Here is a 12,214-nt window from a genome sequence, read left to right as displayed (position 1 = left end):
ATGCCTGTAGTCCCAGCTACTCGGGAGGCTGAGGCAGGAGGATCTGATGCCATGGCACTCACTCTAGCCTGGGCAACAAAGCGAGACTCTGTCCCCCCCAAAAAACTTTCAGTGACTCCATTTCCATAGGGGTAAAAGGACCTTTTGAGCTTCCTCTCCTAAGGCCCTAGCTCTTAGCCCAGACCAACATTTCTATGGGCCCAGTCTAGAGCTCTCCACTCCTACCTTGGCTTGGCGAGTTCCTGCTCATGCTGCGTCTTTTCTTATGTGGGAAGCTCTCCTTCACTCAGACCACACAACCCTTCCCCTCACTGTCGCAGCAATCCCGACACTGGCTGGTCCTTGTCTGTGTCTGAATCTGTCTTTCCAACGGGACTATGTCCTCTGTGAACGCAGGGACTCTGACTCCACACTCCACGCGGAATTGGCCCCAGGGGTCCTCAGGACTGGACTGACGGGCGTTAGGGATGGAGCGCATCTCTTAGGAGTAAGACACCATGGAAGGGGTGGGAAAGCTACCTTGGAATGAGAATTATTCAGTCTTATAAAAAGAATGCTCTGGGCCCTGTGGGCGCGGTGGCTCACGCCTGTCATCCTAGCTCTCTGGGAGGCCGAGATGGGCGGATGGGGCAAGTTCAGGAGTTTGAAACCAGCCTGAGCAGGAGAGAGACCCCTGTCTCTACTAAAAATAGAAAGAAATTAATTGGCCAACTAATATATACAAAAAACTCAGCCAGGCATGGTGGCGCATGCCTGTAGTCCCAGCTACTCGGGAGGCTGAGGCAGGAGGATCGCCTGAGCCCAGGAGTTGGAGGTTGCTGTGAGCGAGGCTGACGCCACGGCACTCACTCTAGCCCGGGTGACACAGTGAGACTCTGTCTCAAAACGAACAAAAACGTAACCCTTGTAGAGTATTAAGCTGCTTTCTCATAACTTGCTTTAACGCACACATCCTCCCTCTCTGCGAGGAAGACAGCTGCTCCTGTGGACACGCTTTCCCAGCGTTGTCACTAGGACGACTCCAGGTGGACAGAAGAGGAGTGACGGGGGAGGGTGACTGGCCCCTGAGGGAGGGGCCTGAGAACGACCTGGGGGACGCGGTGCAGGGCCATGAACCTGCAGAGGAGGGAGCTACTAATTTTCGGGCAGATGGGGTCGGGCAGGCCTGGGCAGGCGAGATTCCATCCGACTGTGCGCTTCCTTCCAGCGGGCGGCCCCGTCCTCGCAGCTTCCACAGACCTGGTGTCCTTGGGCGCAAGTGGCCGGGCCACCCCACGCCCCCGGCACCTTGGCTCTGGTGAGACGGTTCCACAGACCTGGACTCCCGGAGGCATTTTGGCCCCTGCCCCGATGGAGGAGCAATCACAGCCCTTTCTGTCCCAAAGGGAATACCGTCCCAGGGTGGCGTTGCTCCCCGCCAGAACCCGGGATTCCGGTGGGCTAAAATAAACCCCAGCCGGGAGACTGCGGAGTGGTCTCGGAGTGCACCGTTTGGGACAGATTTTGCAGGCCTGGGGCGTGGGATACAGGCCGCACTCTGGGTTTTCTCTCTTACTGGAGGATTTCTTTTCTTTTCTCTTCTCTTCTCTTCTCTTCTCTTCTCTTCTCTTCTCTTCTCTTCTCTTCTCTTCTCTTCTTTTCTTTTCTTTTCTTTGACAGAATCTCACTTTGTTGCCCAGGCTAGAGTGAGTACCATGGTGTCAGACTCGCTCACAGCAACCTCAAACTCCTGGGCGATCCTCCTGCCTCAGCCTCCCAAGTAGCTGGGACTACAGGCACGCGCCACCATGCCCGGCTAATTCTTTCTATATATATATTAGTTGGCCAATTAATTTCTTTCTATTTATATAGTAGAGACAGGGTCTCGCTCAAGCTGGTTTTGAACTCCTGACCTTGAGCAATCAGCCCGCCTCGGCCTCCCAGAGTGCTAGGATGACAGGCGTGAGCCACCGCACCCGGCCTGGAGGATTTTTTTTTCTCCTTAAAAGTGTCCTCCAGTTTAGTTCTCGTCATCTCCAACAATCCGAACTCTCAACCAGGGATTTTTAATTGTGGTTCCTTTCTGTACATTCCTGCAAAGACAGCTTTCCATTTGTGGCTTGTCTTTTCCAAGGTGACAGATGGATGGCCTGTTTCTTCTTTCACAAATTTCTGCTCTAACTGACCTCTGTCTCACTCCAGCCCAGCTATAGCCTCAAATGCCTGGGCTGCGGGGCAGGCTCAGCACGCATTTGGTACGTGAATGGAGGTTGGGTTCTGGCTTTTATTGATTGATTGATTGATACATAATTGCATGTATGATATTTTGACACGTGTGCACACAATGTGTGATGATCACATTAGGATTTCTATCACCTTGAACATTTATCATTTTTTTGTGTGTGTGTTGGAAACATTTCAAATCTTCCCTTTGAGCTGTTTTGAAATATACAATAGATTGTTTTTAACTATAGTCACACCACTGTGCTGTGGAATAAATAGTAGAAGGTTTTCCTTCTCTCTAATTAAAAGTTCATTCCCATTAATCAACCTCTCTTCACACCCCACGTCACCCTCCTGGTCTCTGATAACCATCTTCTACTTTCTACCTGCAGACAAGGCGAGAATGCGGAGAGATGGTGCAATGGCACACCTGTCCTGGTTTGTCCGAACTTCCAAGGTGGGCTGCATGTTAAACCAGCATGCAAATAAACAGTAGCCAACAGAAGCCTGGCCCAGGACAGGAGGTTCCCATGTGAACAGTCCTTTCAGTAGCAAATCCTAGGAACAATACTGCTATGCTGGGATGTCATGCCAGAAGCTTTTAAATTTCAGAGCTGGGGAACAGAGGCCAGGAGTATAACAAAGGCGAGCCTTATCCCTTTCCTATCTGGCAAAAAGCCGGCCCGGTGAAGTCATTTCCCGTTCCCCTCCCGGCCACTGTCTTGCCCCGTCTTGAAACACCATTGTCCCACAGGATAATGCTCGTTTGATTGACTTTCACACTCTCTCCTTGTTTTCACCCTTGGGTCCAGGTGCAGTCGGGGAGGCAGATCCCCGGGACGGTTGCTTCTCAGGTTGTGAGAATCAGGAGCTGCTGCTTGGGGCGGCCCCTCCCCTCCCTTCTGGACAAAGACTCTTTGCTGGAGGCAGAGAGGGGATCTCTGCTCTGCAGCGGAGGATGCTCACTCTGGTCCTTTACTCCCTACTCTCAACCCACGTGTTCCAGGGACCTATAGTTAGAGACGTGGCCAGACACCTGGACAGACAGTTACAACGTGGGACTGTTCAGGAAAACAGGGGAAGTGGGGGATTGCACGCTAGCCCTGCCACCCTCATCGCTTCTCTGTGGAAGGAGATGAGGGATCTTTTTTCCAGGTTGGAAGGGTAGAGAGATCTGATTTCCACAGGATTTATTGCTTTGTAGGTCCCGGGGCTTATGAGAAGCATTCATTCATCCATCGAGCAGTTTGGGGGCATCTGCCTTAAGCCAAGCCCTGTGATGGGTGCGGGAGATGCCCAGGTGAACCGGACAATCCTTCCCTTTGGAGAATGTCGTGGTCTAATAACTAACATGGGGCCCCCTCTGGTCTGCCAAGCTCTTAGCTTACTCGAACTTCAAGACAGCCACTCCGAGAGAAGACGGAAATTCTGAACAGTCCAGAGCGTTATCCAAGGTCACACGGCTAGCGCGTGGCAGGGCTGAAGTTCAAGTTCAGGGTTGCTAGCTTCAGATCGGGTGCTTCCAGCGGTACCGTGCGGACCTCCCGGAACGACTGCGGAGGGTCGTTCTTAGGCAAAGAGGAAGTGCTTGGAGCAAGAGGATGCTGTGACCGTCGTTGCCGCTGGGTTTGTCCCACCTAGGGTTTCTGCCTCCGCGGCAGTGCTCTTTGGACCGCTCGTAAATTAGTTGATTCGGTGAACGCACATGGGGTTGGGAGCTGCTGTGGGTTCCGTTAGGGCCTGATCTGAATTGCAGCCGCGCATGGACAGAAAGGTCTCCGCCCTCACTCAGCTTCCTTCCAGGGGCGGAGGGAGAAAGGCACTGGCCAGTGAGCACATGGCTAGCCGAGGCAGAGGAGGGTGGCAGGGCCTGCCTGCCCAGGGGAGTCAGCGGGGAGAGGCATCCTGGACGAGGTCCCTCTAGATCAGGTGGTCGGGAAGGCGGGTGGCATGTGAGCCGAAGCCTAAACTCGGAGGATGAGTCAGCTGGGAGAGGTGGCCGGGGACGGAACATCTCGGGAGGATGGGGTCACCGGGGCAGGGACGCCGAGGTGACACAGGTGTGGCGTGCCTGGGGTAAGGTGCGGGGCCAGGGAGGGTGGCCTGAGGGGACCTGGGTGAGCTGGGCAGGGCCTGTGAGCCACTAGAAGGAGTTTAAATTCTTTTCGGAGAACAGTGAGATATTTGACATATGACCTATTGGACAAGAGCCTTCTAGCTGGAACATCATGTGAGCCACGCATGTAATTTTATTTATTTATTTATTTATTATTTTTGGGACGGAGTCTCACTCTGTTGCCCGGGCTAGAGTGCCGTGGCATCAGCCTCATCACAGCAACCTCCAACTCCTGGGCTCAAGCAATCCTCCTGCCTCAGCCTCCCCAGTAGCTGGGACTACAGGCATGCACCACCATGCCCGGCTCATTTTTTCTATGTATTTTCAGTTGTCCAGCTAGTTTCCTTGTATTTATTTTGGTAGAGACAGGGGTCTTGCTCTTGCTCAGGCTGGTCTTGAACTCCTGAGCTCAAGTGATCCACCCGCCTCTGCCTCCCAGAGTGCTAGGATGACAGGCGTGAGCCACCACGCCTGGCCCATGTATGTAATTTTTTTTTTTTTTTTTTTTTGAGACAGAGTCTAGCTTTCTTGCCTAGGCTAGAGTGAGTGCCGTGGCATCAGCCTAGCTCACAGCAACCTCAAACTCCTGGGCTCAAGCCATCCTCCTGCCTCAGCCTCCCAAGTAGCTGGGACTACAGGCACAAGCCACCATGCCCGGCTGATTTTTATATATATATATATTAGTTGGCCAATTAATTTCTTTCTATTTTTATGGTAGAGACGGGGTCTCGCTCAGGCTGGTTTTGAACTCCTGACCTTGAGCAATCCACCCGCCTCGGCCTCCCAGAGTGCTAGGATTACAGGCATGAGCCACCGCGCCCGGCCCATGTATGTAATTTTATAATTTCTAATAACCACATTAAAAAATCAAAAAGAAACAGGTGGGATAATTATTATATATTCTATTAGCCCAACATAACCAAAATGTTGGCATTTCCACCTGTGATTGATATAAACAACTGTCGAGATGGATTACATTTTGTGTGTGTGTTTGTGTGTGTGTGTGTGTGTGCGCTTCATGTTTGAAATCTGGTGTGTGTTTCGTACTTACAACACGTCACCATTCAGACTGGCCAGCTCGCAAAAGCACGGTAGCCGACGTGGGCTGGTGGCCCCCGCGTTGGGCAGGGCGGTCACAGAGCGTTTTAAGCAGGGAGATGGGGGTGTCTGATTCGCTGTGCAGCTCACAGCAAGGACATCAAGAGGCCCTACTAGAGAGCTGCCGTGTTTCCGCAAAAATAAGCCCTACCCATAAAACAAGCCCCGGCAGGATGTCTAAGCACGTGCGCAACAGAAGCCCCACCCCGAAAATCAGCCCTAGTGACGGGCGTGGCTGCGCAGCGTCTGCACAACCCGTGCGTGTCGTCGCGGAGCGGGAAAGAACACGAGCAGCCCTTCTCCTCCGCCCGTGACAGCTCTAGTGCTCGGCAGGAGAGATCGGGGCCGGTGGTGCTAAAGGAAACAGAGTCGCAAGACATTCAGGATGGGACTCGGGGTCTGGAGAGTGAGGATGATGTTCCAGGAGAAGGCGACTTCACTCTATTTGAATCAATGGAGATGGTTGTACTGTACTTAAAAAAACAACACATCCCTGAAAGTAAGCCCTAGGGTGTGTCCTTGAGGAAAAATAAATAGAAGACCCTGTCTGATTTTCGGGGAAACACGGTAGCTGGTCAGTAAACTCATGTCACCATCGAGAGAAAGGGAGGGACTGGGAGCCATAACTGGCTGGTCTACTGTGGTTTGCTCTGTGTCTGAAACGCTGTGCTGGGGGCAGTGACTTGCCTAGAGTCACAAGGCTAGAAAGGGGCAGAGCAAGACCTTGAACCCAGACCTTTGGATTCCAAGCCAGACACTTTCCTAAATCTCTAATAATCATGGCTCACAATGATGTTGTTTTCTAAAATTTTTTTATTTCAGCATATTATAGGGGTACAAACGTTTAGGTTACGTGTGTTGCCTACTCCCCCACCTCCAGAGTCAGAGCCTCAAGTGTGTCCATCCCCCAGTTGGTGCGCATCACACTCATTATGTGTGTACATACCCCCCCACCAACCCGACACCCGATAAGTGTTACTCCTGTATGTCCACTGAGGTGTTGATCAGTTCATACCAATTTGCTGGTGAGTACATGTGGTGTTTGTTTTTCTATTCTTGGGATACTTCACTTAGTAGAATGGGCTCCAGCTCTAGCCAGGAAAATACAAGAGGTGCTGGATCACCGTTGTTTCTCATAGCTGAGTAGTGCTCCATGGTGTACATATACCACATTTTATTAATCCACTCATGTGTTGATGGGCACTTGGGTTTTTTCCACATCTTTGCAATTGTGAATTGTGCTGCTATAAACATTTGAGTGGAAGTATCTTTTTTACAGAGTGTCTTTTGTATGATGATGTTTTTACTGTTACAATGTAGTAAGCATGGCCCTAGCGGTTTCAATGTGCAAACATGAGTGATGGCTTCTATTTGGTTACCATTTTTTTCTTCCATATTGTATTCATTAAAAATACCTAACAGCAAGGGTCCGTAGATATAAATAATCCATGGGCCACATAGTATATTTTAATTAACTGATATAAATATACATGAACCCCGTAATATATTTTTCATTTGTATCAACTGGGACCACCATTGGTACCCTGTAGATGTGAATTGTTCACAACTTGAATTTTTTTCTGGTTTCTTTCCTGTCATTTTCATGGTAATTTTAATTTTAAAATAACGATCTAATCTTCTCCAGATCTTTGGACGGCCTCCTACATTCAGAAAGGCTTTGCCTATAAAGCCAAAACATCTGGATGAAAACAAAACATTGACTGTCGGACCCAAAGCAGTCTTCTAGCAGGGGCCGTGAACGCTGTAAGAAGAATGTCCCCCTCACTCACCCTGGCTTTGCTGCCCTTCCTCCCGGAGCTCAAAGGTATTATCATTTCCTGGGGCGAGTGGCGCCCTGGGCGTCCACTGCATCCTTCCTGCGCGCGCGGCGCCCCTTCTTTGACGGGTCCCCGCGGAAGTGGAGCGAGCCCAGCATTCAGCCCTAGAAAAACCCGTGCGCGTGTTTCGGCCCCATCGCGCGGCCAGCTGGATGACTCGGGCGAGATGTCGTGCTCTGGCGTGTCCGAGCCTCTGAGGAATGGAGGCAGCGGCCTTTATTCCCTCTGGCTTCCAGAGTGTGCCCCTGGCTGGTCTGTGCCTGTTGCAGGCAGAGTTCTGAGACGGACCCCTGACCTGGGCCCTTGCAGCCCCTCCGTGCCCGAGACTTGCGCCTGACCCCCTGCCCACCGCAGAGGCGTCGGGGGTGGCTCCCAGGGTCATGTCGGTGTTACGGCAAAGGTGAAGGGACTTTGCAGGTGGGATTAAGGCCCCTAGTAAGTTCGTCCAAAGGGAAGATTTCCGGCAGGGCTGACTTAGGTGAGCCCCTTAAAAGAGGGCCTAGAAGGGACAGACAGACGTCCTCTCTCCTTCTGTCCGGGGACCTGAAGAGGCAGGGGCTATGAAGCCTACCATCTGCAGGGGAGTGAGCTCTGCCACCCGCCATGTGGATCTGGAAGAGGACCCAAGGTGATGAGCCCTCCGTCACCGGGGAGGAACCAAGCTGGAGTTGGGGAATGGGTGTGCGGCCAGCGCCCAGCCCACGGCTTCACACAGGGCAGCGCCTGCAGTCCCCTCCCTCCCCCAAGAGTCCCCTTTCTAACGTCCACCCAGTTGTCCCTGGTGCATCGCGCGGAGTTTTGGCATGACAGTTCCCACCTGCCTCCTCTGTTCCCAGGGAGGTGACACCGCACGTGCTCAGGCCGAACCTGCGAAGACTGGCCCACTGCACGCCCGCAGCGAGCGGGCGGGCGAGGGCAAACCTCTCGGATCGATTGCGAGCATCCGGCCAACGCCAACAGAGGGGCTCAGACAGGGGCACCCCACCCCCACCTCCCTGGCCCCCCGACAGGATGTGCTGCCCACCCTCTGCTTGGATGCTTCCTGTGTCAAAGAGCTCATTCCCTCGCCAGACAGTTCCAGGTGTTTTGGGGACAGCTCTAGTTCCTGGAACGTTCTTGCCTTGGGCTGACATCCTCCTTCCTGGACCGCCACCCGGCTGTGCTTTCCCAGCCTGGGGAATCTCTTCGAAGGGCCCTTCCTTTCCCATGTAATGACAATCCACGAGGACACTACAGCCAGACGCTCAGCCGGTCTTCTCCGGGGTTCAGGTGCCTTGTACGCCACCTACGTTCTAGCCTGCCATTGTATCCCACTCTGCGGCTGTGGTCCTTCCTCCTCGTGGGCCGGGGTACAAACTGTAGCGGGGCGAGAGCACCTGCTTTGGAGTCAGACAGATGTGGTCGCATCGCTGGCTGGCCGCTTACTGTGAGCCTCAGGGCACCTGTCTGAAAAATGGGGGCAATGCCGCCAATGTCATGGTACTGCCGTGCAGATCAAACCACCAGAGGCATATCAAGCGTGTTGTCAGTGCCCGGCAGGGAGAACGTGTTCGGGACCTAGTAGCTGTGTCGTTACCATTTGCTAATTGCCAGGAGGGTGGTCATCATGTTTGGTTCTCTTAGAAAATCTTGGCCGGGCGAGGTGGCTCACACCTGTAATCCTACCGCAGCACTCTGGGAGGCCGAGGCGGGAGAGATAGCTCAAGGTCAGGAGTTCAAAACCAGCCTGAGCAAGAGTGAGACCCCGTCTCTACTAAAAAATAAAAATAGAAATAAATTAATTGGCCAACTAAAAATATATAGAAAAAATGAGGTGGGCGTGGTGGTGCATGCCTGTAGTCCCAGCTACTCAGGAGCTGGGACTACAGCTCAGGAGGCTGAGGCAGGAGGATCACTTTGGGCCCAGGAGTTTGAGGTTGCTGTGAGCTGGGCTGATGCCACGGCACTCTTGCCTGGGCAACAGGGCGAGACTCTGTCAAGAAAAGAAAAGAAAAGGAAAGAAAAGAAAAGAAAAGAAAAGAAAAGAAAAGAAAAGGAAAGAAAAAATCTTCCCAGTGACCTTTAAGGTTTTCTCAGCCTGGATTTGGAAGTCCTTTCTTCCCTCATTACAGGAAAGTGACATTCAATGTATGTTCCACTGTGTCATCACGATGGTGGATTTTAGGAGGAGACCCGGACAGTCACCGTACTGCTCGGCGGCTGCATGGAGTGTGTCGCTGGGGGCGGGCTGTAATCTAGAAACCCGACCGGGTCTTCTGCGGCTGGCCACACACGTCCTAGGAGGCCCTGGGAGCGCGGCAGAATGTCCCGACAGCCGGGCAGAATCCCAGAGCTCCCGAGGGATGCGTGTGTCTGTCCGTGGCTGATGAGCACGGTATGAGTCACCAACCCCCGAGGAAGGCCCGAGAGGGGCCAGCGAGCTCACCAGCAGGAGGGGGGGGCAGAGGGCAGGAAAGATGCAGAGCTATCAGAAGTCAGGCGGCCGAGAGAGCCAGGCCTTCCTGGTGACTTCCCCAGTTGTTCTCGCGCCCGGGACGCATGGCTTGGCCATGATGTCACCCGGCCAGGATAGACGCGCGAGGCCAGAGGCCCTCAAACAGATCCCGGACAGAGGAGGGGTGGGGGCTGGGCAGCGCGAGGGCCGCATGCCTGTGCAGTGAGTGACGCTGTGCAGCACAGCACTGTCACCCTTCCCGTCAATGACGGGAAACGAAAAAAGAACTGCATTCTTCAAGATACTCAAAAATAGTTACTATGACCGATGCCCCCCTCCCGCCAAACCTTACTGTTTCCAAGATGAGATCCAGTGTTTGGCAGTTCCACCTGTTCTCATGCCAGCAAAGCACTTTCATATGATCCCATTGAATGCAGATGGCCAATTTCAAGCATGTAGTTGATTGATTGATTGATTGATTCATTCATTCATTCATGGAATCACTCCATCGGTCATTCTGTCGTTCTGTTTGCCCACTGGGCCGTTTAGTCTTTCGACTCGACAAGTAACTGTGGCACGTGTCTCTCTGCACCAAGAGCTCTGCTGGGTGCTGGGGACCCAGCAGTGAAGAAGGACACACATGCTACTCATTGTCCCGGGGAGATGGTTACTAGACAAGATGACAACAAAAGGTGATGGGGACACGATGACAGGAAAAGGACAGGCCCCAAGGCCAAAGGAGCTGGGTGTGGCCGGAGCTTACAGCTTTCTATCACCGAAAGCATCGATTCCAGCGGCCCAACCGCTGGAGCAGCTAAATAGATGGCTCCAGGCCCTCTGCTAGAGAGAGGGGGCGACACTTGTGGGCTTTCGCCATGGGCCCAGGCACTGAGCCAAGCCCCTCGCAGAGACAGTCACACGTAACCCTCTCCACAGTCCCGTGAGTTAGAGGCTCTGAATGGCCCCAGTTCACAGATGAAGCAGCTGAGCTCAGAGAGGGCAGGTGACTCGTCTGTAGCCACGTGCAGCCACGTGGCAGACCCAGCAGGCGGACCCCGGTCTGTCTGATTCCAGAGCTCACAGTGATGGCAACGGATGCTTGTCCTCCCGGCGCCCGGGAACTAGAAACCCTACGGCAGAAGTCGCTGAGACATCGGGGCAGAGGAGGGTCTCCGGGCCTTCCTCACGTAGCCTGGAGAGCCGGGAGCCCTGAAGCGCGAGGCTCAGAGCCCCGGGAACAAGAGCAGGAACTTGGGGTGACCAGGTCAGAGAGGGGAGCTGCTCATGCGTCCCAGCGGCGTGAGAACGCTTTGCGGGAAGCTTTGCTTGTAAAAGTAGAAAGAGCTTGGGCAACGCAGCCCAGAAATGAATCAGCCTTACGCTCACACGTGGCATTTGGAACGCAGCTAGAACAACATAAACAGAATTAGAAGCCTAATGTCCACATGGCATCTTTATTTGGTTCTAAAGCAGTCCATGACACCCGCTCTTTTCCTTTTCAATGATTAAAAAAAACAACAGCTAAAGTGAGTCAGTCATTTCTGTAAAAATAGGTTCTGTCTTTCAAAAGAAAATAGATTGTTTTCTCAAAGAACACAGCCTTCCCTCTATTTTTTCTCACTCCTACGTTCCCGCAGCTCCCGCTCAGTGCCATGTGCCTCCTGTCCAGGTGTGACATCATCACCAACTAATTTGGAAATCTTCGTGCTCAATTTAGAAGTGATTCATCTGCAGATTGAGTGGCACCTAGGTCTGCCGAGAGGCGGGACACTCACGCGGCTGGCTCGGGCTTGCCAGTAAGCAGTGCCCGCCTGCCTTCTGTCCTCTGGGGTGTCACTGAGCTGCCGGGGTGACTCAGGTGGGAACCTGCACGGGCTGAATGCCGCGGGGAGCTTCCCGGCTGCCGCGTGTCTTGTGGTGTCCCCGCGTGGTAGGGACGGACGTGGCTGACGCAGGGCCACGTGCTCTCATGGTGGCGGGAGCGATGTGAGTTTCCTGGGTCTCCCCCGGGCTCTGCTCAGTGGTCCTGCAGCCACCGCGCGCTTGGTCCCTACGTCGCCGCCTGTCCCAGAGGGATTCTCTGACCCGGCGTCTTGGCTATGGGTCAGGACGACGCCAGGCCTTCCCCACTCAGGGACAGGAGCCTCGGAGTCCAGCCAGTCCGCCTACATGCCACGCCACTCCACACTGCCGCCAGGTCCCCCAATATCAGACAGGGTCTTATGTTTATTTTTCCTCAAGACACCCCAGGGCTTATTCTCAGGGGATGTGTCATTTTTTTTTAAGGACGGTACAACCATCCACATTGATTCAAATACAGTGAAGTCGTCTTCTTCTGGAACATCATCCTCACTCTCCAAACCCCAAATCCCATCCTGAATGTCTTGCGACTCTGTTTCCTTTAGAGCCATCGGCCCTGATCTCTCCTGTCGAGCACTAGAGCTGTCACGGGGCGGAGGAGAAGGGCTGCTCGTGTTCTTTCCCGCTCCGCGACGACACGCACGGGTTGTGCAGACGCTGCGCAGC

This window comes from Microcebus murinus, chromosome 28 (assembly GCF_040939455.1).
Source record: "Microcebus murinus isolate Inina chromosome 28, M.murinus_Inina_mat1.0, whole genome shotgun sequence".
Taxonomy (NCBI): domain Eukaryota; kingdom Metazoa; phylum Chordata; class Mammalia; order Primates; family Cheirogaleidae; genus Microcebus; species Microcebus murinus.
This window is presented reverse-complemented; position numbering follows the sequence as displayed.